General features: G+C 39.3%; 1 protein-coding gene across 3 annotated transcripts in view; it reads right to left on the bottom strand.

Moving 5' to 3' along the window:
• Positions 1-27,952, bottom strand: part of OPHN1 (oligophrenin 1) — a 692,544-nt gene that overhangs the window by 137,110 nt on the left and 527,482 nt on the right. The gene's annotated exons all lie outside the window — the stretch shown is intronic.

Below are 27,952 nucleotides of genomic sequence, written 5' to 3'. Positions count from 1 at the left end.
TTGGTCATCAGGTAGGCAAGCTTGGTGTTTGGATCCACTAGGGCAAGCCTGGTGCCTGGGTCCAAGTGTATGGACTGGGGCTTGGATTCACTGGAATAGGCCTAACACTTGAGTTTTGCAGTGACAGGCTTATGATTTGGGTTCATGTGAATGAATCTGGATCTGGGTCCATGAGGGCTGACCAAGATAAGGAATCACTAGGGTGGGCCTACAATCTGGGTCCACAGGGACTATTCTGGTGCTGGATGGGCCAGGAGCTTGATTTCATAGGAAATGGGCTAGAACCTAGGGCAGTGGGGTTAGTCTGCCCTTTGGGCACACTGGGAGCCTAGGGCCATGAAAGACAGCCTGTCATCTGGGGCCTCAAGGGCCAGCCTAGAGATTAAGTCCATGGGGTTCAGCTTGTTTCTGGTGCAGGCCAGGAGTCTGGTTCTCTGGAAGCCAGCCTATAAGCTGAGGCCATAAGTGCTTGTCTGGCACTGAGGTTGGCCAGAAGCTTGGGTCCACAGGAGCCTGTCTGGACCCTGAGCCATAGGAGCAATCCTGGCATTGAGGTAGGCTGGGTGCCTCAGTCTATGTGAGCTGGTCTAGAGGTTAGGTCTGTGGGAGCTGACCCATTCTGGAATGGTCCAGGAATCTGCATTCACAGGAATCCAATAGAAGCCTGGTGACAGAGCTGGCTGACAGTGGGGTCAGCCAGGAACCTAGGTTTGTGTGAGCACACATATGCCTTGGGAGCTGTCTGGGGATATAGATGCTGGGCAATGTTGAGTGTTTTGAGAGCTTGAGTTTGCAGGAACCTTCTGGTAGCATGGTGCTGCAGGAGCTATCTTGGACTTTGGGAAATGCCTGGGGCCACAGAAGCTGGTGGATAACAGCATGGGGCAAGGGCCTGGGTTTGCCTGATACCACTGGGAGCCTGGGGCCATGAGAGACATCTGACTGCATGAGCTGGTCTGATGCTGAGGTGGGCTGGTACTGGGGTTTAACAGTGAAATCAAGTGCTCACTTCATTCTCCTCTCCCAAGAAGACTGTCATTCTCCACACTGGGCTGAATCTTGGGAGAGGGATGAAAGACAGTAACTCTATCTTTCTTCCTCATTGTGTCTTTTCTTATTTCTTTGCTTCACCAGGTGTTATAATCCCTCACCTGGATTCCTTATATATATATAAAATTGCTCACTCAATACTGACATCTGGATATCCCAGAGGCATCTCAACTTTAACATTTCTAAAATTAAACTATTTATTTTCTTTTATTTTTTATTTCTTAAAACAATGCTAATGTCCAAGCCAGAAATCTGGGTATTGTTATCCTACCATCTTCCCTCTCTCTCACATCCCATATCCATTTAGTCACCAAGTTCCATCAGTTATACTTCCTTAATATCTCTCTAATCTATTCTCTCTGTTCAATACCACTGCCTCAGTTCAGAGTTTCATCATGTCTCTCTAATGTCACTACAGTGGTCTTCTAACTATTCTCTGTGCCTCATGTCACTCTTTTATTCAATCTGTCTATGAAAGTATGCATAGAGGGACCTTCCTAAACTCAAAACATAATTGTTTTACCCCTCTGGTTATATTTTAGTGACTCCTTACTATCTTTGAGACAAAGTCCAAACTCTGTAGTTAGTACACAAGGTGCTCTATAATCTGGCCGCTGATTACAATCTTCAATCTCATCTTCCTCTATTCTTACCTTCACTTTATACTATGATATCTATCCACCCTTCTTCCTTTTACTAATATTAATAGAAGTCATTGAATTTTAGCTGAGTACCCATGCTTACATCTCCCAGCTTCCCTTAAAGCTAGGTAAGGCCATGCACTTAAGTTTTAAACAATAAAATACAAGTGGAAGTGATTTATACAAACTTCTGGATCACGTTTTTATAAAGAATTTGTCTGCATTCCATTCTCTTTTCCCTTACTCTTTCACGAAGACTGATGGAACAGGTAAGTCGGACCCAAAGATTAAGGCCAAGCAGTAAGGATAGCAGAGCTGCTGCTGCTGCTGCTGCTAAGTCACTTCAGTCGTGTCCGACTCTGTGTGACCCCATAGACGGCAGCCCGCCAGGCTCCCCCGTCCCTGGGGTTCTCCAGGCAAGAACACTGGAGTGGGTCAAGCTACTCTACCAATTTTGGGCTGTTTACCTCTGGACTTTCCCATGAAAGCAAAATGAACTTGCCTCTTATTTAAGTCACCGAATTTGCTCTTCTTTGTATTACAGGAAGTTAGACTGTACCTTAACTCATTCATCCCCTTTTAACTTTTGTGTCTTAACTCATGTACTAACATGAGTTAGTACTGAGGCTTCCCATAAGGCTTTGGGAAGCCTTAGCTGATTCCCAGGCCAGAGTTATGTTCTACTTCCACTTGCTCCCATAGCATCTGATGTACATCTTCATATTACTTATTACACTGTATCCTGAGTGCTGATTACCCCCCAATTGCCTCTCAATATCATAAGCTTCCTGACAGTAGAGACTTTTGTCTCATTCATCTTTACAAGCTAGAGCCTTATTAGGACATCAGACAAAAGAAAGCAGTTCAGTGACAGTTTTTATAATGAATGGAGGGGATTTGGCTGCCAGGCCCCTCGAGGCCTATTAAATACTAGAGACTTTTCTCACTTGTTTCTTCTCCAACTGGAAATGGGGAAAGAGAGTATAAGACAGAGATTAAAGAACTAGCTTTGAGCAAGAATCAGAATGTAGACGCTTTGCCACTTGCTAACTATGCAACCTCAGGAAAGGTACTTAAACTATATGTGCCTCAAACGTGAAGCTCAGTTTGCCTTTTGCAAACCTCAATTTCCTAAATAGTGATAATAATCACTATAACTACCTACCTCATATGGCTGTTGTGATGACTGAATGAGAAAATATATGTAAAGAGCCTAGTCTGGAACATGTTAAGCACTCTATAGATGGTAACTGCTACTGCTAAGTCACTTCAGTCGTGTCCGACTCTGTGCGACCCCATACATGGTAGCCCACTAGGCTCCTCTGTCCCTGGGATTCTCCAGGCAAGAACACTGGAGTGGGTTGTCATTTCCTTCTCCAATGCATGAAAGTGAAAAGTGAAAGTGAAGTCGCTCAGTCGTGTCCGACTCTTAGCGATCCCATGGACTGCAGCCTACCAGGCTCCTCTGCCCATGGGATTTTCCAGGCAAGAGTACTGGAGTGGGATGCCATCTTCGATAGATGGTAACTACCACAACCCTAAAAATGACCTAAACTCATGTTTCCTTGGAGAGAAGCAGGGAGAGAGGGATGGAGAGGTGAGATGGAGGGGAGAAGGAATAGGGGACAGAGGGAGGTTGAGACTAAAGCAATAAGGGGTGAAGTGGATGTGCTATGCAAATCAGAAGTTGTGGACTTGATGGCTCTTTGAGGTCTCTGCCAGATTAAGTTATTTTATTTATTTCCTCTAGTTATAGCAGTTATTTGTTTCTCATTGGCAAAACTCCTTCCTCACAGCCTGCTCATCTTCAAAGAGCTACCCAGACCCCAAGAAGGATATGGGATCACTACTTTTTAGAGTTTGCAATGAAAGCCAGCAAATCCACCTGGACAGGCTGCTATCTATAGGCTCTGTCTCCTCCACATAGACTGAGACTTTGGTTGGGAAAGTTTTGAGACAAATTCTGCCAATGTGCCCATGGGCCGGGTTCAGAGAAGCTGCTCAGTAGGCTTAAAACCAGTCTTTCTAAATGAGAATAGTCTAGAAAAGCCGAGGGGATACTTCCTGTTGTGTGTCCTATCTAAAATTAAAACATGGCCTGGATAAACCTAGAGTCAACATGGGTTGCAACATTCTCCCCAAAGCTGGCCTACAGATGTAAACCTTGAAGCTAAGCTTTAATGTGGAAATACTGGCAATTACTGTGGTAGGAAGAATCCATTTACCTCTCTCTCTGTTCTGTGGGCCCTCAAAAAGCCTGACATCAGATCTATTTTTAAATGATGAGCTTTAACCTATGTGTTACTGCTATTCCCTTTGGTAAAAGAAATGGAGTAAATTTGCCCTCCTTGCTCATTCAACCTTAGCCAGTTTAGCCTCATTGCTGTTCAACATGCCAAGGACAATTCTGCCTCATGAACTTTGCATTCACTGTTTACTATTCTTGGAATTGCTCTTCCTCAGGTTATCCACCATGGCTCTTTATTCAGTTTTCTGCCTAAGAATCATATTAATGCCACCTTCTACAAGATAACCACAGATAACCATCCTTTACTTTGTTATTCACAGCACTTATCACCACCTGACAATATATTGAATTGTTTATCATCTGTCCCTTCCCAGTAGAATACAAGACCCATGAAATAAAGGCCTTTGTTTTGTTCACAAGTATATCTATCTTCAGTGCCGAAAACTTTGCCTGGTATGTGATAAGAATTTAGTATTTATGAAATTTAATTTGTATCATTAGTTCTTTGAAGGAGGACTACAAACTACAGATACAACTAGTGTCTTGGGAATGAAAACCTGGCAAATATCCATAGTTTCTCTTAAGAGAGAAAGAAGAAGAGATGATGGGCCCAAGATCTCTGAACTTAATTTTGACAACTCATTTTTAATGTTAAGAAAGGCCCAAGAAAAGAAACTTTGTTTTACTCAATTCCCTATTGACTTCTTGAGTATCCATGAAAAGTATGTTCTAAGAGAGGAATCATAATGTACCCTCTGAAGATAGAAAAAATAAATTCTAAAAGAATGGGAAAATCATAATGTGTGGGGCTTTCTTATAGGGGTGGATGGAGTGAAATACCAGGTGGCACAGGATGCAAAACCAGCTCCTCTGTATCTCATGCAATCTTTGAAAAAGGGAAGGGATACCAGTAGCAAGAGAAGACCTAAGTGGCAGGGCTATGACATGAACTTAGATTTGTCTGACATTAAGGTTAATATTATTTTCGCTATATAACATAAAAGAAAACATTTTAAGTTTAAAAATAATTCCTTGGGTGAGAACAGTATCAGGCCAAACTTATTTTCCCACCTTGCAAAAGTCCTGAAAGAGAGTGAACTGATTTGGCTTTCTGCAAACTGGTTAAGAACACCTAGAATTTTGTGGTCTTTAATAGTGACTTTGGGAAAAGTCCCAGAGAATAACCAGTACAGAGTCTGGGAGCAAACCAATGATATTTGTTTTCTGGGCACATGGCTGGCTCTGAATGTTAGCTGAGTTGAATTCTAAAGACTCAGTCTAAGAGAAATCAATACACAAGGGATATTATTTCACTCTGTTGGGCCTTGGCTATTGCCTGGGATTGTCATGAGTCCAACTCCTGGAAATCCTTTTTCTGAAGGCTCCTGAGGACTAAAGCTGGATGATAACATTTGTTGGGCTTTGAGGCACAGACAGGAGCGGTATCACCTTCACTGTGGAGGGAGTTAATGAAACTCCTGCCTGAATTTGATAACATATTAATCCCCTCCAAGTTTCTTCTCTGTCATGCCTTTAGGCATGAAAGATAGAAGAAATTTAACATAAGATAATAATCATTTTTCAATTGCCAAAAGCAATAATATCCACAGTCATCTGAACTCTTGGAAATTTTGACAGAACTCAATAACTATCCAGATTCTCCCCAGATGCTGCTTCAGGGTTGCAAATATCAGATTGTACAAAAAGCATCTTGTCTTTCTATAAATCAAAGATATAAGACTTGGCCCTGATGAAGCTCAGCTTTCTACTGAGCCTCCATTTACACTCTGGCTGAGGCTGTGTTGCACTTTCTGAGGTCCCCTTATATTAGCAAAAACTGCACTCTGAACTTCATTAGAAACAAAGGTAGTGATTGGCTAAAAAATAATGAGCTCTTAGCATTTGGCAGAGAACACTTTAAACATCAAGTGTGTCAACAAGTTCTCTCAGAGTTTGCACAGAACTTTGAAAATATCATGTCTGTTGCTACTAAGAGCCAAAAAATTTTAAAGAGGGCTGTCACCAGGCTTGTCTTTGGTCTCTGCAACATATAGACTTTAAGGTTCTTCTCCATGACACATGACCCATACAACATACTTAAGGTAAAACTGATGTCCAAAGAGAGGAAGCAGTTTGCTCATGTCTCCAAAGCTAGTAGGTGGTAAAACTTTGATTAGAACCCCAAAATTCTAATCCTCAATCTAGTGCCCTATCCCCTTAAAACACAGTACCTCCTTTGTGAAACTGTTTTATACTTCTGTTGATAGTATCTAACATGTCTATAATCCATGCTCTGTCAGTCCATTCCCCTCCCAGTTGCCTTGGGAAGAGGATACTTAGGAAAGAATGAAGTCAGAATCTGCAAACGACACCTCCATCCACTTGGCAAGGATTTATGTACTCTACTAAGAATGCAATGGCAGATTTCAAGTGGAGTTTTCTCTTAAGACTTACTTACAATATCTTCAGATTAGGGAAGTGAAGAGTTCTGCATCATTTAACTATGAATTAACAATGATCTCAGTTCAGTTCAGTCACCCAGTCGTGTCCAACTCTTTGTGACCCCATGGATTTAGCACGACAGGCCACCCTGTCCATCACCAACTCCTAGAGTTTACTCAAACTCATGTCCATTGAGTTGGTGATGCCATCCAACCATCTCATCCTCTGTCATCCCCTTATCCTCCTGCCTTCAATCTTTCCCAGCTTCAGGGTCTTTTCAAATAAGTCAGTTCTTCACATCAGGTGGCCAAAGTTTTGGAGTTTCAGCTTCAGCATCAGTCCTTCCAATGAATATTCAGGACTGATTTCCTTTAGGATGGACTGGTTAGATCTCCTTGCAGTCCAAGGGACTTTCAAGAGTCTTCTCCAACATGACAGTTCAAAAACATCAATTCTTCAGTGCTCAGCTTTCTTTATAGTCCAACTCTCACATTCATACATGACTACTGGAAAAACCATAGCTTTGACTAGACGGACCTTTGTTGGCAAAGTAATGTCACTGCTTTTTAATATGCTGTCTAGGCTTCAACAGTACATGAACCGTGAACTTCCAGATGTTCAAGCTGGATTTAGAAAAGGCAGAGGAACCAGAGATCAAGTTGCCAACATTCGCTGGATCATTGAAAAAGCAAGAGAGTTCCAAAAAACATCTATTTCTGCTTTATTGACTATGCCAAAACCTTTGACTGTGTGGATCACAACAAACTGTGGAACATTCTGAAAGAGATGGGAATACCAGGCCACCTGACCTGCCTCTTGAGAAATCTGTATGCAGGTCAGGAAGCAACAGTTAGAACTGAACACGGAACAACAGACTGGTTCCAAATAGGAAAAGGAGTACGTCAAGGTTGTATATTGTCTGCTTATTGAACTTATATGCAGAGTGCATCATGAGAAATGCTGGGCTGGATGAAGCACAAGCTGGAATCAAGATTGCTGGGAGAAATATCAATAACCTCAGATATGCAGATGACACCACCCTTACGGCAGAAAGTGAAGAACTAAAGAGCCTCTTGGTGAAAGTGAAAGAGGTAAGTGAAAAAGTTGGCTTAAAACTCAACATTAGGAAAACTAAGATCATGGCATTTGGTCCCATCATTTCATGGCAAGTAGATGGAGAAACAGTGGAAACAGTGACAGACTTTATTTTGGGGGGCTCCAAAATCACTGCAGATGGTGACTGCAGCCATGAAATTAAAAGATGCTTACTCCTTGGAAGAAAAGTTATGACCAACCAACCTAGACAATGATCTAAGGACTTCTAAAAAGTACCATTTTGACTACAAAGACTTAGTTTATACCATAGATTATGGAAGAGTGTCATCACTGAGATAAAGTTAATTTCCTATCAATATAGCAAGGGATGGGAAGGTATTATTGGGTTGGCTATAAAGTTCATTTGAGCTTTTCTGTTAGATATTAGGGAAAAACCCAAAGAAACTTTTTGGCTAATCCAGTGGCATTTGGTGGGCAATACAATGTACAAAGTACTTGATATAGTTATCTCATTGAAATTTCCCAACAACTAAGTGAGGTAAGTTTAATTATTAGTCCCAATTTTAAAATGAAGGAAACAAGTTTCAGGGAGGTAGACTGGCTTGTTGAAGACTACCTGGCTAGCAAATAATGGAGCTGGGATTCAGCCTCAGGGTTATCTGCTTCCAAAGTTATTTTCCATTATTTCCATAATACTCTCATCTCTATGGGTGGGCTAGGCATTTTCAATTTTCAGTCTTAATCCCAAAATAGCAGTGACAGCCATTAGTCCCAAAATCTCAGAGCAAAGAAAAAGTTCACCCAATCCCAATGCTCCTCCACTGATACCTGATTTCTGAAATTCCTACATGTAGTGTCACCAGACTGAGGAACCTCGGTCTGCTTCATGTCTAGCTGCCAAAGTATATCTATCTGACCCTCTAGCACAGTGGCCCCAGTCTTATTCAGACTCTGATATTCAAACCTGAGATTCAGACCACCCAAAGGAGAACAGAAAAGACAAAAGTATATGATATGGGAAAATCATTGGCCACGGAGGGGAATGGGCTATATGATTTTGGGAGATCTTATTAAATTCTCAAAAATCTCTGATTATATATTAATTCTCTCATTCTCCCTCTCTCTCTCTCTCTCTCTCTCTCACACACACACACACACACAAGCAAATCAGAAGCCACCAAAAATACAGTAAAAACAGATAACTGACTTTGAAATCCATAACAAATTTAATCCCTCCAGGTCTCAGTTACCTGTAAGTAAAATAAGGAAATACCTCATAAAAGTTATGAGAACTCAATGAGACACTGAAGATGTTGAATACTAAAATATCAGCACATCCAGTGGCACAAGTAGCAGGGGCACTAGTAGCAAAATCTAGATAAATGCCAACTATTATTTGTACTATTGTGACTTTTGTTTCAGTGCCAGCTGGAGACAGGAAAAGGAAGGGAAAGGGTATTCCCGCCTTTTACTGAATCTTGACAATAATTCTTAGGACGACAAGAATCAAAAGGATGACTCATGAAGAAGGTTTCAGCTCTCTGAACACTGAGGGGTAAACCCCAGCTTACAGCTGTATCCTACACTTATCACACTATCTCATCAGGCTTGGACATGCTTATTTACTTCAAACAGGTACTGACCTCACTTCAAAGCTAAGAGAATTAGGCTTTTGGTAAGTGTGTGAAGATCTTTTTGATTTAGTAAGAATTGAAAACTTAAAGCTGTGTTTTCAAAAATTCACTATGACTGATAAACATATTTGAAATTTCTCAATCTAATCATTCTTTGCTCAAAGATATTTTTCTTCAGGTTATACTTTGCTTTTAATATTCACTACTTAAAGTATTTTTTTTTTCTGAAGATTCATTTGAAAATGTTTGCCAAATCCCTAGTTAAGTACACTTTATATTCTCATATACTGTCTCTTTTTATACTGTCCTCATATGTACAGACTAATATAAATGTTATTTTTAATAGCTTTTAGCTTAACTCTTATCATTTCAGGATTTAAAGGCAATGATGTATAAACCTGGCTTAATTAGATTCTCTCTCTCCATGTGTGTACATGTGTGTGTTTTGTATCTATATGTATATGTGTAGATAGATACATAAAACCATATTTTAAGATATATAAAATACAAATCCATAAAGTATAAATCTATATTTATATTTATACATATTTTAAAATAACTATCTCTTTACCAACCTACTTACCTATCAAAATAATTATCTCTCTACCAACCTATTTACCTATCATTCCAGAAAGCAGAGGTAGAGGGAAATATTCATCTATTCCTTTGCTGCCCTCTGGTGGCAGAACAAAATTGATAGAAGCCATATTTCAGAGATACAGGAGGCATAGGGTAGGACTAGAAGAAATCTTGTTTCCTCTAGGTTGCTAGACTGGGTGTCTGAAGAATAACATAAATCAGAGCTGGCCCTTAAAAGGGACTCTTGTTTGCCTCCCTAAATCCATTGCATTGCTACAATGTTGGTTTTTTTTCTGGACAAGATTTCATTTGGCCATTTGGGAACATAGGCAGCAATTGAGTTCCCACAAACTCTGCATTGAGAACAGTGGTCAATTTATAGGAAAAAATTTTTCTTAACCATCTATATCTTCAGCAAAGACTATACCATTCAGTTCCCTCAACCATGGTTTCTAACCATACATTTTTAGACATAAAAATAAAATCCATTTTCACATACATTGATAATAGATTTTCTAATTACTTTGAAAATAATTATTCACACAGAAAACTGTACATAAGGCAGTAAAGAAGGAACTTGTTGGATTAAAAAGCAGCTTGAAAAGTGAAAGTAAAAGTGTTATTCATTCAGTCTTGTGTGACTCTTTGTGACCCCATGGACTGTATAGCCTGCCAGGCTTCTCTGTCCATGGAATTCTCCAGGCAAGAATACTGGAATGGGTAGGCATTCCCTTCTCCAGGGGATCTTCCTGACCCAGGAATTGAACCCAGGTCTCCTGCATTGCAGGCATATTCTTGACCATCTGAGCCACTAGAAAAGCCCACAAAAGCAGCTTACCACCCAGTAGAAGAGAAAAATTAGCAATTAGAAAGGAACTCAAGAGAAGACTTAAAGTTAGAAGAGCTAAGTCAACGTCAGTGATTAAAAGAGAAGTACAAGTCGCTGTTGTCTTTAACATTTCATGTAAAACAAGTCCCCATTCCCTGAGGTTCAGCCTTAACCAAACAGACCTAGAGTTACGTCTCAACTTGGCCACTTACAACACTCTGTGCCTCTGTTTTCTAATTTAAAAAAAAAGGAAATAATAATATCCATCATTCACAGAATTAGAATAATGACTGAATGAGATAAAAGTACATTGCCCCATATATGGCACCTAGCCTGATTTCATGTTCCCTGAATACAAGTCTAAACTTAAGAGGTTCCTAGCCCCAATACAATGATCCCAGCAATAATAAAGGAAGGAAATGTCCAGTGCCAGATTGTGTAACTAAGAAGATGAGTTTGCAAAGCACAAGTGAGACAAGAAGAATTGTGGGGCTAGGTTAGTGGGGGTGAACTAAAGTTCCAAAGAGTAGATGAGTAGGAATGGAGTTAGAGAAAGAAAAATTTGCTACCACTACTGCAGCATGCACAAAAGGACTTTTGTAAAATGAAGAGCCTGTACCAGAAGGTTTTCAAGGTCCCTTAATAGTTCTAATATTCAAATGGTTCTATTCAACATTTTGTCCCCTTAAGTTTAAAATAAATACTTGTCCTCAAAAAAATTGCTAAGAACTGCCTTCAGGACTGACCTCTCTATTCCCCTGTATTTCACCACATTTCTCCAAAACAAATTTTTCAAAAACAGAAGTCAACATTCCTCTGTCCATCTATATGGCTTCTATGTCTCAAAGCATCAGCATTAAGTTTGGGCACTTTGATAGATACTGTTCAGTGAGATTGGAAGTGAGAGAACTTAAGAATCATTGACACCATTGAGGGATCAATGTAGAGGTAGATTTTCTTGCCCTGTAACTTACTTGCCTACCAACTCAGAAAATAAGTAATTTAAAGATGATGATTCAAATTGTTTTCAAATACTCTTTTTAAAAGACTTAAGAATGGACTCCTTTAAGTATCAATACTTTTGATTCACTTAAATTTTATTTCCAGAACATAGATATTCTTAAAAGAGAGGCAAAAGGAAGAGAATGACAAAGAAACTTAAAACCAATGTGTTTAAGCCTTTTTCAATGGAAAAAAAAAAAACACATTACTGAAATTATAGTATATGTCAACTGAAAAGTCATATCCCATTAACAGAACAATGTGGCAGGAACATATAATCCCTGATATTGGTAAAGAAGCATAACTCTTCTCTTTTAATCTCCACAACCATCCTATGAGGTTACACATACATAAGGTCCAGAATTTCTGAAACAATCTCACCCACATTTCATTTTGCTCTTTTTTGAAAAATGCAATTTGATAAATGTTTATTAAGTTGGTACTTTTTATATCTCCATATATCTTCATATTTATATCTTCATATGAATACATTCATAAATCAGAAAAATCTTTGATTATCATGTCTTTGTTTGGAAAATATGATCAGAGTTCATCTCTAGTATCATACGAAGGTCAGAACTTCAATCATTCAGTATATATTTATAGGTTACAAGGGTGTAACAACTTCACTTAAAAGCTGACCACTGGTTAACAGAAATAATCTCCTATTAGGTCAGAGCAATAACTGGTAACTAGCACTTCAATTGCTCTGCAAATCACCCAACAGAATACAATTTTGATATCTTGGTCAAAATCATAGCAAAATCACACTTTCAGAAACTCAGTAGGGATCGAGCTCATTCATTGAAAAATGGATTTTCTGGAAAAAACTGAAGCTGGCAATTCACCTAAAAAATTGTAAAGAATAACAACAAAGAGGTTTTAGGGTGCATAAGCCAACCATCTCTTTGCATGGTTCTGCAATAAGCCTTTCTCTGCACCAAACTCTGACATTTAGGTATTGTTTGGCTGGGGCTGTGGTCACAGAGGGTGGACTCACCCCCATGCCTGGAATGCCCCTCCAGGATGCCCCTTGAGGCAAGGCACTGCACCGTGCTCTTGGGAGCTTCCTCCCAGGTGCCCCCACGTCCCTTCCTGAATGACTAAGGGCCAGGTGGCCCCGACCCTGCTGCCAGGCTTGGAGCCCTGGTCCCTGCAGGGCTGAAAATCCTGTCTCAGTGTCTTTTCCCTCTGCTGTCACTAAGCTGCCCAAGAACCTGAGAGGAGAGCAGTGCAACCCCCAATGCTGCCCACAGCCACAAGGCCACCATTCTTGGGAGGAACCTCCCCAGCTAAAGCCCTATTTGCAGCCAGGAACGTCTGTCAGTTTGAAGACGGAGCAGTCAGGATGGTTAGTTTGAAGACGGAGCAGTCAAAATGGTGGAATAGGAAAACCTGGGGTTAAGTTCTTCCCACAAGTACATCAAAGATACATCTACAAGTGGAACAATTCACTCAGAGGAACTATTGAACACTAGCAGAGGACCACAGACACCTAAAAAGACAAAAGGATCCTCCTATAATTAGTTTTCGTTGTTTTGGTTTTAGGGTACTTTTGTTTGATTGGTTTTCTTTTTTTGTTGTTGTTCTATGGATTTTTTTGTTTGTTTGTTTTTGTATATTTGGTTTTTTTATTGTTTGTCTTGCTTTTTACGTGCTTTCTTTTCCTTTTTTAGTTTTTGTCATTTTGTGTTTATTTTTATGTTATTTGCTTTGTTTGTTTTCTTTGCCTTTTTGTTCTAGTTTGGGTTTTTGTTTTTATTCTTTTGGTTTTGAAGTGTTTTGATTTTTTTCTGTTTTCTTTGTGTTTTTTTGTTTGTTTGTTTCTTTATGTCCTTGTTTGATTATATTTATGCTCTTTGTCTTGTTTTTTTTTGCCTCTTTTCCTTATTTGGGTTTTTGTTTTTGTTTTGCAGTAATTTTGTGAATTAATTTTTATTTTCTATGCTTTTTTGTTTTAGTTTTACTTTTCTTTTTTATTGTGTTAATTTTGTTTCTATTGTTTGTGTTGGTTTGGGGCTAATTGTTTGGATGTTTTCTTTTTTGTTGTTTGTTTTCTCTGTTATTTTCCTCTTCGTTAGTTTTGTTTAGTTATGTTTGTGTTGTTTGCCTTTATTTTTGCTCGTCTATCCCTATTCTTTTCCGTTTTTGTTAGTTACACCATATGGCTTATGGAGTCTTAGTTCCCCAGCCAGGGGTCAAAACTGAGCCCCTGTGGTAACAGCACCAAGTCCTTGATGCTGGATGGCCAGAGAATTCTTGGCTGAGGGAATATTAACTGGCATGAGCTCTCCCCCAGGTCCCCATTTCAGCACCAAAATAGGGCTCCACCCAACTGTGTACAAACTCCATTGGTGGATGCCTCAGGCCAAACAATCATCAAGATAAGAATACAGCTACATGCATCAGCAGATAGGCCACATACTAAGTTCACAAAAATATTTTATAATTCAAGGTGGCAGAGTAGAAAGACATACACTCTTTTTCTCTTGTGAGAACACCAAAATTTCAACTAGCTTTTCAACAAATATTGACAGGAAGATGCGGGACCCACCAAAAAAAATACTCCACATATAAGGACAAAGGAGAAGCCACAATGAGGTGGCAGGAGGGGAGTAATTGTGATAAAATCAAATTTCATACCCACTGGGTGGGTGATACACAAATTGGAGAACAACTGATACCAAAGAAGATCTTGCAGTGTTGTGAAGCTTCAGGGCCCTATATCAGACTTCCCAACCTTGAGATTTAGCAAAAGGATTGGGAATCCCTAGGGCATCTGACTTTTAAGGACAGCAAAATTTGATTACAGAAATTTAACAGGAATGGGAGAAAAAGAGACTATTGGAGGGCACAAGCAAAACCTGGTCACACCAGGACCCAGGGGAAAGGAACAGTGACTCCATAAGAGACAGAGCCAGGCTTGTCTGTGAGTGTTTCAAGGTCTCCTGCAGAGATGTGGGACACCAGAGGCCTGCCATGGGGACAGGTGACTAGAAGCAGCAGTCCTGGGAGTTTCATGTTGGCATAAGTCCTTTAAGACGTAGCCAATAGATCTAACATAAAGCCTGCAGACTCCAGAACTGTGTTGTCTCAGGTCAAATGATGAACAGGGAGGGAGCACAGCCTCAACCATCAACAGGCAATTGGATGAAAAATCTATTGTGCATGGTCCTGCCCACCAGAACAAGACACAGTTTTCTCCAAAGCCAGTCCCTCCCATCAGGAAGCTTGCACAAGCTACATCCTCATCCATCAGAGGGCAGACAGAATGAAAACCACAATCAAAGAAAACTAACCAAAATTATCACATAGATCACAGCCTTGTGTAACTCAATGAAGTTATGAGCAATGCTGTGCAGGGCCACCTAAAACAGATGGGTAATGGTGGAGAGTTCTGACAAAATATGGTTCATTAGAGAAGGGAATGGCAAACCACTTCAGTATTCTTGCCTCAATTACAACGTGATAAGTATGAAATGGTAAAAACATATGACACTGGAAGGTGAGCCCCCCAGGTCAGTTGGTGTCCAATATGATACTGTGGAAGAGCAGAGAAATAGCTCCAGAAATAATGAAGAGGCTGTTCCAAAGTGGAAATGATGCTCAGTTGTGGATGTGTGTGGTGGTGAGAGTAAAGTTCAGTGCTGTAAAGAACAATATTGGATAGGAACCTGAAATGTTAGGTCCATGAGTCAAGGTAAATTGGACGTGGTAAAGCAGGAGATGGCAAGAAAGAACAATGATATTTTAGGAATCAGTTAACTTAAATTGACAGGAATGGGCAAATTTAATTCATATGACCATTATATCTATTATTTTGGAGCAGGAATTGCTTAGAAGAAATGGAGTAACCCTAATAGAAAACAAAAGAGTCCAAAATGCAGTATTGGGTGCAATCTAAAAAAATGACAGAATGATCTTGGTTCATTTCCAAGGCAAACCATGCAAAATCAAAGCAAGGCTATGCAAGAATCACTAAGGCCAAAGGAGATGAAGTTGAATGGTTCTATGAAGACCTACAAGATCTTCTAAAATTAACACCAAAAAGATGTAATTTTGATCATAGGGGATTGGAATGCAAAAGTCAGAAGTCAAGAGATACCTGAGGGATGGGATGGGGAGGGATGTGGGAGGGGGGTTCAGGATGGGGAACACATGTACACCCATGGCTGATTCATGTCAGTGTATGGCAAAAATCACTACAATATTGTAAAGTAATTAGCCTCCAATTAAAATTAATTAATTAATTAAAAAAATGAAAAATAATGTCCTTAAAAAAAAAAAAAAGACAGAGATAACTGGAGTAACAGGCAAGTTTGGCCTTGGAGTACAAAATGAAGCAGAGCAAAGGCTAACAGAGTTCTGTCAAAAGAACACATTGGTGATAGCAAACATCCTTTTCCAACAACACAAGAGATGACTCTACATATGGCTATTACCAGACAGTCAACATTGATATATATATATATAATGAGATTGATTATATTCTTTGCAGACAAAGTTGGAGAAGCTCTACACAGTCAACAAAAATAAGACCTGGACCTGACTGTGGCTCAGATCATGAGCTCCCTATTTCAAAATTCAGGCTCAAATTGAAGAGAGTAGGAAAACCACTAGGTCATTTAGGTGTGACCTAAATAAAATCCCTTATTATTTTACAATGGAGATGACAAGTAGATTCAAGGGATTAGATCTAATAGAGTGCCTGAAGAACTATGGACAGAAGTTCATAACACTCTACAGGAGGCAGAGATCAAAATAATCCCTAAGAAAAACAAATAAAAGAAGGCCAAGCAGTTGTCAGAGGAGGCCTTACAAATAGTTGAGAAAAGAAGTGAAAAGAAAAGAAAGGGAAATACATCTGCAACTGAATGAACAGTTCCAGATAACAGCAAGGAGAAATAAGAAAGTCTTCCAAAGGGAACCATGTAAAGAAATAGAAGAAAAACAATAGGATGGAAAAGACTACAAATCTCTTCAAGGAAACTGGAGCTATCAAGGGCACATTTCATGCAAAGATGGGCACAATATAGGAACAGCAATGGCAAGGACATAACAGAAGGATAAAAGATTAAGAAGAGGTGGCAATAATACACAGAACTATACAAAAATGGTCTTAATGATCTGGATTACCATGATGCTGTGGTTATTCACCTAGAGCCAGACATCCTGTGAAGTCAAGTGGGTCTTAGGAAGCATTACTATGAACAAAACAAGTGGAGGCGATGGAATTCCAGTTGAGCTATTTCAAATCCTAAAACGTGATGCTGTTAAAGTGCTGCACTTGATGTACCAGCAAATTTGAAAAACTCAGCAGATATTAAGAAGAGGCAAGACTATGCAGAGGAACTGTACAAAAAAGATCTTCACAACCCAGATAATCATGATGCTATGATCACTCACCTAGAGCCAGACATCCTGGAAAGTGAAGTCAAGTGGGGCTTAGGAAGCATCACTACGAACAAAGCTAGTGGAGGTGATGGAATTCCAGTTGAGCTATTTCAAATCCTGAAAGATGATGCTGTGAAAGTGCTGCACTCAATATGCCAGCACATTTGGAAAACTCAGCGGTGGCCACGGGACTGGAAAAGGTCAGTTTTCATCCCAGTCCCAAAGAAAGGCAATGTCAAAAAATGCTCAAACTACCACACAACTACACTCATCTCACACACTAGTAAAGTAATGCTCAAAATTCTCCAAGAGAGGCTTCAAAAATACGTGAACCGTGAACTTCCAGATGTTCAAGCTGGTTTTAGAAAAGGCAGAGGAACCAGAGATCAAATTGCCAACATTCGCTGGATCATCAAAAAAGCAAGAGAGTTCCAGGAAAACATCTATTTCTGCTTTATTGGCTATGCCAAAGCCTTTGACTGTGTGGATTACAATAAACTGTGGAAAATTCTGAAACAGATGGGAATACCAGACCACCTGACCTGCCTCCTGAGAAATCTGTTTGCAGATCAGGAAGCAACAGTTAGAACTGGACATGGAGTAACAGACTGGTTCCAAATAGGAAAAGGAGTACGTCAAGGCTGTATATTGTCACCGTGCTTATTTAACTTATATGCAGAGTACATCATGAGAAATGCTGGACTGGATGAAGCACAAGCTGGAATCAAGATGCTGAGGGAAATATCAATAACCTCAGATATGCAGATGACACCACCCTTATGGCAGAAAGTGTAGAAGAACTAAAGTGCCTCTTGATGAAAGTAAAAGAGTAGAGTGAAATTGTTGACTCAACATTCAGAAAACAAAGATCATGGCATCCAGTCCCATCACTTCATGGCAAATAGATGAGGAAACAGTGGAAACTGTGACAGACTTTATTTTAGGGGGCTCCAAAGTCACTGAAGATGGTGACTGAAGCCATGAAATTAAAAGATGCTTGCTCCTTGGAAGAAAAGTTATGACCAACCTAAAAAGCATATTAAAAACAGAGACATTACTTTGACAACAAATGTCCATCTAGTCGAGGCTATTGTTTTTCCAGTAGTCATGTATAGATGTGACGAGCTGGACTGTAATGAAAGCTGAGTGCTGAAGAATTGATGCTTTTGAACTGTGGTGTTGAAGAAGACTCTTGAGAGTCCGTTGGATGGCAAGGAGATTCAACTAGTCCATCCTAAAGGAAATCACTCCTGAATATTCACTGGAAGGATGGATGGTGAAGCTGAAACTCCAATACTCTGGCCACCTGATGTGAAGAGCTGACTCATTTGAAAAGACCCTGATGCTGGGAAGATTGAAGGCGGGAGGAGAAGGGGCAACAGAGGATGAGATGGTTGGATGGCATCACCGACTCAATGGGCATGAGTTTGAGTAAACTCTGGGGGTTGGTGATGGACAGGAAGGCCTGGTGTGCTGCAGTCAATGGGACCACATAGAGTCGGACACAACTGAGTGACTGAAATGAACTGAAATGAACAGAACAGCAGTAGCCACAGAACTGGAAAAGGTCAGTTTTCATTCCAATCCCTAAGAAAGGCAATGCCAAAGAATGTTCAAACTACTGTACTATTGCACTCATTTCACATGCTAGCAAAGTAATGCTCAAAATATTTCAGGCTAGGCTTCAACAGTATGCGAACTGAGAACTTCCAGATATACAGGCCGGATTTTAAAATGCAGAGGAATCAGAGATCAAATTGAAAAATTCCACTGGATAATGGAAAAAGTAAGGGAATTCCAGAAAAATATTTACTTCTGCTTCATTGACTATGTGAAAGTCTTTGACTGTGTGGATCACAACCAACTGTTTAAAATTATTAAAGAGATAGGAATACTAGGCTACTTTACTGGTCTCTTGAGTAACCTATATGCAGGTCAAGAAGCAACAATTAGAACCAGACATGCAACAATGGACTTGTTAAAAATTGGGAAAGGAGTATGTAAGGCTGTATGTTTTCACCCTACTTATTTAACTTATGCAGAGTACATCATGCAAAATGCTGGGCTGTATGTATCACAAGCTGGAATCAATTTTATTATGAGAAATATCAACAAACTGATATCACTCTAATGGCAGAAAGTGAAGAGGTACTAAAGAGCCTCTTGAGGAAGATGAAAGAGGAGAATGAAAAGAACTGGCTTAAAACTCAACATTCAAGAAACTAAGATCATGGCATCTGGGCCTATCACTTCATGGTTAATAGATGGGGGAAAACATGGAAACAGTGACAGACTTTATTTTCTTGGGCTCCAAAATCACTGTGGATAGTAATTGCTGCTATGAAATTAAAAGATGCTTGCTCCTTGGAAGAAAAACTGACAAACCTAGACAGTGTATTAATATGGAGAGACATCAATTGCTGACAAAGGTCTGTATAGTCAAAGCTATGGTATGATCATCTTGAAAGATGTCAAGAAATTGTGAAAAAATTCAACACCCATTTATGATAAAAAATTTTCCAGGAAGTGAACAGCAAGGGAACATACTCAACATAATAAAGGCCATATATGACAAACCTACAGCTAACATCATACTCAATGGTAAAAAGCTAGAAACATTTCCTCTAAGATCAGGAACAAGCCAAGGATGTCCACTCTCATCATTTATTCAACATGATTATGAAAGTCCTAATCATAGCAATCAGAGAAGAAGAAATAAAAGGAACCCAAATTGGAAAAGAAGTAAAACTGTCACTGCTTGCAGATGACATGATAATATACAAGTGAAGTGAAGTCGCTCAGTCATGTCTGACTCTTGGCGACCCCATGGACTGTAGCCTATCAGGCTCCTCCGTCCATGGGATTTTCCAGGCAAGAGTGCTGGAGTGGATTGCCATTTCCTTCTCCAGGGATAATATACAAAGAGAATCCTAAATACCAGGAAACTGCTATAGCTCATCAATGAATTTAGTAACGTTTCAGGATAAACAAATGATACACAGAAATCTCTTACATTCCTATACACCAACAAGGAAAGTTCAGAAAGAGAAATTAAGAAATTAATCCCATTTACCATTGCAACAAAAGGAATAAAATATCTAGGAATGAATCTATGTACAGAAGCAAAAGACCTGTACACAGAAAAATATAAGATACTGATGAAAGAAATAAAAATGACACAAACAGATGGAGAAATATCCCAGGTTCTTGGATTGGAAGAATCAATATTGTCAAAATGACGACACTACTGAAAGCATCCTAGATTCAATGCAATCCCTGTCAAACTACCAATGGCATTTTTCACTGAATTAGAACAACAAAAAAAAATTTACAATTTGTATGGAAACACAAATGTCCCTGAAAAGCCAAACAATCTTGAGAAAGAAAAACAGAAGTGGGGGATTTATGCTCCCTGGCTTTGGACTATAATACAAAGCTACAGTAATCCAGACAATATGATACTGGCACAAAAATATAAATACAGATGAATGGAAAAGGGTAGAAAGCCTAGAGATAAACCCATGTACCTGTGGTCACCTAATATATGAAAAAGGAGTCAAGAATATATAATGTAGAAAAGACATTCTCCTCAATAAATGGTTCTGGGAAAACTGGTCAGCTCCATATAAAAGAATGAAACTAGAACATTCTCTAACACCACACATAAAAATAAACTCAAAATGGATTAAAGACCTAAATGCAATACCTGGTAGTATAAAACTTTTAGAGGAAAACATAGGAAGAACAGTCTCTGACATGAATTGTAGGAAGATCTCTTCTGACCTATCTCCTAGAGTAATGAAAATAAAAACAAAAATAAACAAATGGGACCTAATTAAACTTAAAAGCTTCTACACACCAAAGCAAACCATAAAACAAACAAACAAAAAACAACACACAGAACGGGAGAAAACATTTACACACTGGTTTAGAGCAATGTTTTAGGAGAGGTAAGAGGCCGATGGGATGATACCACTCTAGATTTATGGTGTGCATTTTCCTTTAATAACAGCCCTTTAACATGTCCTTGGTTACCTCTCTTTCCATTGCCGTCACAACATTTTCTAAATCTTTTTACTCTCCTCAAGCATCCAGCCCTACATCCACTTTCTTTTTTTTTTTTTTTAATTTATTTTTAAACTTAACAAATTGTATTAGTTTTGCCAAATATCAAAATGAATCTGCCACAGGTATACATGTGTTCCCCATCCTGAACCCTCCTCCCTCCTCCCTCCCCATTCCATCCCTCTGGGTCTTCCCAGTGCACCAGCCCCCAGCATCCAGTATCGTGCATCGAACCTGGACTGGCAACTCGTTTCATACATGATATTATACATGTTTCAATGCCATTCTCCCAAATCTTCCCACCCTCTCCCTCTCCAACAGAGTCCATAAGACTGTTCTATACATCAGTGTCTCTTTTGCTGTCTCGTACACAGGGTTATTGTTACCATCTTTCTAAATTCAATATATATGCGTTAGTATACTATATTGGTGTTTTTCTTTCTGGCTTACTTCACTCTGTATAATAGGCTCCAGTTTCATCCACCTCATTAGAACTGATTCAAATGTATTCCACTTTCTTTTACATGTACATCCACTTTCTTTTACTCTCAGCAAGTATGAAAAACTTACATTTTACTTGAGAAAATGAAGTGCAGTAAACATTATGTTCCTCAATTTTTCAGACATTGCTTCCTCATGCCTATAGCTTACAAACTTATATCCATCCAATTGTATTTTCCTCTCTCTCCCTGAAAGATAATAAAATAATCTAAAGGTCATATGCTCAAAATTTATTAGGGGCCTCCCTCCATCAATTATTTTCTCTCTCACTTGGATCTTCGATCTGTTCCTCCATATGAGCTTCACTGTCCCTGGGAATATGTACATGTTTCCCAGCCTTAAAACGATTCTCTCTTGAATCAAGGCCTCTATAGTCATTGCCTCCAACTGTTCTTTCCCTTTACAAGCAAACTGCTTGATATTAATTTCCTCAGGTCAGTTCAGTTCAGTCACTCAGTCATGTTCAACTCTTTGTGACCCCATGGACTGCAGCACCGCAGGCTTCCCTATCCATCACCAACTCGTGCAGCTTGCTCAAACTCATGTCCATAGCGTCAGTGATGCCATCAACAACCTCATCCCCTTCTCTTCCCGCCCTCAATCTCTCCCAGCATGTGGGTCTTTTCCAATAAATCAGTTCTTTGATTCAGTTGGCCAAAATATTGGAGTTTCAGCTTCAGCATCAGTCCTTCCAATGAATATTCAGGACTGATTTCCTTTAGGATGGACTGGTTGGATCTCCTTGCAGTCCCAGGGACTCTCAAGAGTCTTCTCCAAGACAACAGTTCAAAAGCATCAATTCTTTGGCACTCAGTTTTCTTTATAGTCCAACTCTCACATCCATACATGACCACTGGAAAAACCATAGCTTTGTCTAGATGGACCTTTGTTGACAAAATATGCTGTCTAGGTTGGTCATAACTTTTCTTCCAAGGAGCAAGTGTCTTTTAATTTCATGGCTGCACTCATCACCAGCAGTGATTTTTGGCTCCCCCAAAAATAAAGTCTGTCACTGTTTCTCCATCTATTTGCCATGAAGTGATGGGACTGGATGCCATGATCTTTGTTTTCTTAATGTTGAGTTTTAAGCCAACTTTTTCACTCTCCTCTTTCACTTTCATCAAGAAGCTCTTTAGTTCTTCTTCACTGTATGCCATAAGGGTGGTGTCATCTGCATATCTGAGGTTATTGATATTTTTCCCAGCAATCTTGATTCCAGCTTGTGCTTCATCCAGCCCAGCATTTCCCATGATGTACTCTGTATGTAAGTTAAATAAGCAGGGTGACAATATAAAGCCATAAAGCCTTGACATACTCCTTTCTCGTTTTGGAACCAGTCTGCTGTTCCATGTCCAGTTCTAACTGTTGCTTCTTGACCTACATACAGATTTCTCAATTTTAGGTGGCCTGGTATTCCCATCTCTTGAAGAATTTTCCACAGTTTGTTGTGATCCACACAGTCAAAGGCTTTGGCATAGTCAATAAAGCAGAAGTAGATGTTTTTCTGGAACTCTCTTGCTTTTTCGATGATCCAGCATAATTTGATCTCTGGTTCCTTTGCCTTTTCTAACTCCACCTTGAACATATGGAAGTTCATGGTTCACATACTGCTGAAGCCTGGCTTGGAGAATTTTGAACATTACTTTACTAGTGTGTGAGATGAGTGCAATTGTGCAGTAGTTTGAGCATTCTTTGGCATTGCCTTTCTTTGGGACTGAAATGAAAACTGACTTTTTCCAGTCCTGTGGCCATTGCTGAGTTTTCCAAATTTGCTGGCATACTGAGTGTAGCACTTTCACAGCATCATCTTGTAGGATTTGGAATAGCTCAACTGGAATTCCATCACCTCCACTAGCTTTGTTCGTAGTGGTGTTTCCTAAGGCCCACTTGACTTCACATTCTAGGATGTCTGGCTCTAGGTGACTGATTACACCATCTTTGTTATCTGGGTCATGAAGATATTTTTTGTATAGTTTTTCTGTGTATTCACGCCACCTCTTCTGTATATCTTCTGTTTCTGTTAGATCCATACAATTTCTGTCCTTTATTGTGCCCATCTTTGCATGAAATGTTCCCTTGGTATCTCTAATTTTCTTGAAGAGATCACTAGTCTTTCACATTCTAGTGTTTTCCTGTATTTCTTTGCATTGATCGCTGAGGCAGGCTTTCTTATCTCTTCTTGCTATTCTTTGGAATTCTGCATTCAAATTGGTATATCTTACCTTTTCTCCTTTGCTTTTAGTGTATTTTCTTTTCTCAGCTACTCTTAAGGCTTCCTCAGACAACCATGTTGCCTTTTTGCATTTCTTTTTCTTGGGAATGGTCTTGATCCCTGCCTCCTGTACAATGTCACGAACCTCTGTCCATAGTTCTTCAGGCACTCTGTCTATGAGATCTAATCCCTTGAACCTGTTTCTCACTTCCACTGTATAATCCTAAGTGATTTGATTTAGGTCATACCTAAATGGTCTAGTGCTTTTCCCTACTCACTGCAATTTAAGTCTGAATTTGGCAAAAAGGAGCTCCTGGTCTTGGTTTTGCTGACTATTAAGAGCTTCTCCAACTTTGGCTGCAAAGAATATAATAAATATGATTTCGGTATTGACCATCTGGTGATGTTCATGTGTAGAGTCTTCTCTTGTGTTGTTGGAAGAATGTATGCTATGACCAGTGCATTCTCTTGGCAAAACTATTAGCCTTTGCCCTGTTTCATTCCGTATTCCAAGGCCAAATTTGCCTGTTACTCCAGGTATCTCTTGACTTCTTACTTTTGCATTCCAGTCCCCTATAATGAAAAGGACATCTTTTTTGGGTGTAGGTCTAGAAGGCCTTGTAGGTCTTCATAGAACTGTTCAACTTCAGCTTCTTCAGGATTGCTGGTTGGCATATAGACTTGTATTACTCTGATGTTGAATGGTTTGCCTTGGAAATGAACAGAGATCATTCTGTCATTTTTGAGACTGCATCCAAGTACTGCATTTCAGACTCTTTTGTTGACTATGGTGGCTACTCCACTTTTTCTAAAGGATTCTTGCCCACAGTAGTAGATATAATGGTCATCTGAGTTAAATTTACCCATTCCAGTCCATTTTAGTTCACTGATTCATAAAATATTGATGTTCACTCTTGCCATCTCCTGTTTGACCACTTCCAATTTGCCTTGATTCATGGACCTAACATTCCAGGTTCCTATGCAATATTGCTCTTTAAAGCATCGGATTTTACTTCCATCACCAGTCACATCCACAACTGGGTGTTGTTTTTGCTTTGGCTCTGTTTCTTCATTCTTTCTGGAGTTATTTCTCCACTAATCTCTAATAGCGTATTGGGCACCTACCAACCTGGGGAGTTCATCTTTCAGTGTCCTATCTTTTTGCCTTTTCCTACTGTCCATGTGGTTCTCAAGGCAAGAATACTGAAGTGGTTTTCCTTTTCCTTCATTTGCTCATCTCTCATTAAACATTTTAAATGATTATGAAATATTCTATATAGATAATATTAAAATATTCTGTGAAACTACCACTCACTTTAAGAGCAATAACATTTCCCAGTTATACTCCCTTTCCTCTCACAGAGGTAACCACTATTGTAAAGTAGAGTTTTCAGTGACTGAAGGTTAAATGAGTGCATGAGAAGGAAAGGCACACATTAAAATGTCAATCCAATAAAAACAATGTGCCACCCCATCTCTCAACTGAAATGGACAGTTGTTAAGGACTGAAATGTATCCCTTCAAAATTCATATCTTAAAGACTTTACCCTTAATGTGACTGTATTTGGAGATAAGGGCTCCAAATTACCTTGAGGTCATATAGGTTGAGCCCAAGCCAATATAACTGGCGTCCTTTTAAGATAAGCAGCGACACTAGAGAGACACATACACGTGGGTGAGTCTGCATGAGGACACAGTGAGAAAGCAACCAATGAGAGAAGCCCAAAGAGAAACCAACCATCCCAGTATCTTGACTTACAAATTATGCCATTTAAGCTATGTTATATGTGGCATTTTGTTACTACAGCCCTAGCAAATTAATAAAACAACCAATAAATGTATGAAAAGATATTAAATTTCATCCATAATTTAAAAAACTTATTTAAAAAAAGAAATATAATTATTCACTTATGAGCTGAATGACATTAAAATATTTGGGAATATCCAAGTTTATGAACTATGTGAGGAAACAGGATGGTGCCAGGATACATCAATAAAACCTTTTTTAAATGTTTTAATTTGAAATGATTTTAGACGTACAGAAAAATTGTAATTTATTACAGAGTTCCTCCACAACCTTTATCCAAATTCCCTTAAAGTTAACATCTTACATAACCATTGTGCAATTATCAAAACCAGGACATTAATATTAGTACAATAATATTATCTAATCCACAGAATTTATTTGAATTTTGTTAGTTTTCACATTAATATCATTCTTTTATGATTTAGGATATAATCCAGGCCCCCATAAAGCATTAAATTGTCATGTTACCTTTGTCTTCTCCAGTCTGTGGTAGTTCCTCAATCTCTCTGTCTTTAATGACTAAGACTTTCTAAGAGTACTGGTGTGGTACACAGAATAGTGATACTCAAGATGTCCATGTGTTAATCCCCAGAACCTGTTAGTATGTTACCTTACATAGAAAAAGAGACTTTGTAGATATGATTAAGATAAGGATTTTGAGGTGGGAATATTATCTTGGATTATCTGGATAGGCCCAATGTAATAACAGGGTAGTTATAAGAGAAGTGCAGGAGATTCAGAGAGAAAATATCATCAGATATCATCAGATATGATGACAGAGGCAAACATAAGTGAGGGAGACAGTAAGAGTAATCATGGGAATAAAAATGAGGGAGAGAGAAATGATATGCTTTGAAGATAGAGGAAAGGTCCACAAACCAAAGAATGCAGGAGGTTTCCAGAAGGTGAAAAGTATAGGAAAGAGAGACGCAGCATCGTGAACAAATTTTATCCTTCTGACACCCAGAAATATTAAGATAATGCATTTGTTTTGTTTTAAGTTACAACAAATTATTTTGGGGGACTCCAAAATCACTGCAGATGGTGACTGCAGCCATAAAATCAAAAGACGCTTGTTCCTTGGAAGAAAAGTTATGACCAACCTAGACAGCACATTAAAAAGCATAGACATTACTTTGCCGACAAAGGCCGGTCTAGTCAAAGCTATAGATTTTCCAGTAGTCATGAATGTATGTGAGAGCTCGACTATAAAGAAAGCTGAGCACCAAAGAACTGATGTTTTGAATTGTGGTGTTGGAGAAGACTCTTGAGAGTCCCTTGGACTGCAAGGAGATTCAACCAGTCCATCTAAAGGAAATCAGTCCTGAATATTCATTGGAAGGACTGATGCTGAAGCTGAAACTCCAATACTTTGGCCACCTGATGTGAAGAACTGACTCACTGGAAAAGACTCTGATGCTGGGAAAGATTGAGGGCAGAAGGAGAAGGAGACAACAGAGGATGGCATCACCGACTCTAAGGACATGAGTTTGAGCAAACTCCAGGAGTTGGTGATGGACAGGGAGGCCTGGTGTGCCGCAGTCCATGGGGTCACAAAGAGTCAGACACAACTGAGTGACTGAGCTGAACTGAAGCCACAAATTTTGTACTAATTTGTTACAACAACAATAGGAAATTAATATAAATTTTGATGCCTGGAAGTAGTATACTTCTGTAAAAAGAATACTTAAAAACTATGGAAGTCAAAACTTTACAAAAGGAATCTCCATACTGGCTATATCAATTTACATTCCCACCAACAGTACAAGAGAATTCTATTTTCTCCACACCCTCTCCAACATGTATTGTTTGTAGACACCTTGATGATGACCATTCTGACCTGTGTGAAGTGATACCTCATTGTAGTTTTGATTTGTATTTTCCTAATAATGAGTGATGTTGAGCATCTTTTGGGGCTTCCCTATTGGCTTTAGGAAACCATAATTTAAAAAGACACATGTTCCCCAAAATTAATCGCAGGACTATTTACAATAGCTAGGGCATGGAAGCAACCTAGATGTCCATCGACAGATGAATCGATAAAGAAGTGGTGGTACATATACAATGGAATATTACTCAGCTATAAAAAAGAATGTGTTTGAGTCAGTTCTAATGAGGTGGATGAACCTAGAACTTATTATACAGAATGAGGTAAGAAAGAAAAAAAAATTATATATATATATATATATATATATATATATATATATATATATGGAGAAGGCAATGGCACCCCACTCCAGTACTCTGGCCTGGAAAATCCCATAGATGGAGGAGCCTGGAAGGCTGCAGTCCATGGGATCACTGAGGGTCGGACACGACTGAGTGACTTCACTTTCACTTTTCACTTTCATGCACTGGAGAAGGAAATGGCAACCCACTCCAGTGTTCTTGCCTGGAGAATCCCAGGGACGGGGGAGCCTGGTGGGCTGCTGTCTATGGGGTCGCACAGAGTTGGACACGACTGAAGCAACTTAGCAGCAGCGTGTATATAT

The sequence above is a fragment of the Bubalus kerabau genome, chromosome X (genome assembly GCF_029407905.1).
Source record: "Bubalus kerabau isolate K-KA32 ecotype Philippines breed swamp buffalo chromosome X, PCC_UOA_SB_1v2, whole genome shotgun sequence".
NCBI lineage: Eukaryota > Metazoa > Chordata > Mammalia > Artiodactyla > Bovidae > Bubalus > Bubalus kerabau.
This window is presented reverse-complemented; position numbering and strand designations above follow the sequence as displayed.